The sequence below is a fragment of the Penaeus monodon genome, chromosome 19 (assembly GCF_015228065.2).
Source record: "Penaeus monodon isolate SGIC_2016 chromosome 19, NSTDA_Pmon_1, whole genome shotgun sequence".
In the NCBI taxonomy this organism is placed as follows: domain Eukaryota; kingdom Metazoa; phylum Arthropoda; class Malacostraca; order Decapoda; family Penaeidae; genus Penaeus; species Penaeus monodon.
This window is the reverse complement of record NC_051404.1, coordinates 1,836,217-1,836,765: the sequence shown is the minus strand read 5'-3', so window position 1 is coordinate 1,836,765 and position 549 is coordinate 1,836,217.

Below are 549 nucleotides of genomic sequence, written 5' to 3'. Positions count from 1 at the left end.
TTCTATTATTATCTATAAAAATAGTGGGATGTTTTTGTTTTGGGGTCCGGGGTGGGCACGGGGTGTGCATGTGGGGTATGCTAGTTTTAATTTCCCCTTTTAAATAATCACCCCCAATGATATTTTAAAAAAAAATTTTAGGAATGCCCACATTCACGTCAAAAAATTGGGCTTCTTTACTAACTTTTTTAAACCCAACCCCCCATGGTCCCCAGTGAAACGGGCTGTTGGGGGCCCTTTTTGGGTCCGAGAAACCCTAAGTTCTCTCCACCCAAAAAAATGGCCGTAAACAAGCGGGGGTTTTTTACAGAAGCACATCCAAACCAAATCAGGGAATTTCCCTTTTACGTTATCAAATTCTGGGGGGAAATTTTTGGGGCCTTTTTTCTTTGTCTTTTTAGCCCAATAGGCGGGGGGGCATGTTAAAGAAAACTAGCTGGGTTAGTTCTCAAATAGCTTTAAAAAAAAACCCAAAAAGGGAAAAGGAAAAACCATTAAAATTAAATTAAAATGTAATTCGGGGTTTAAATTTGGGCACAACAAAAACAT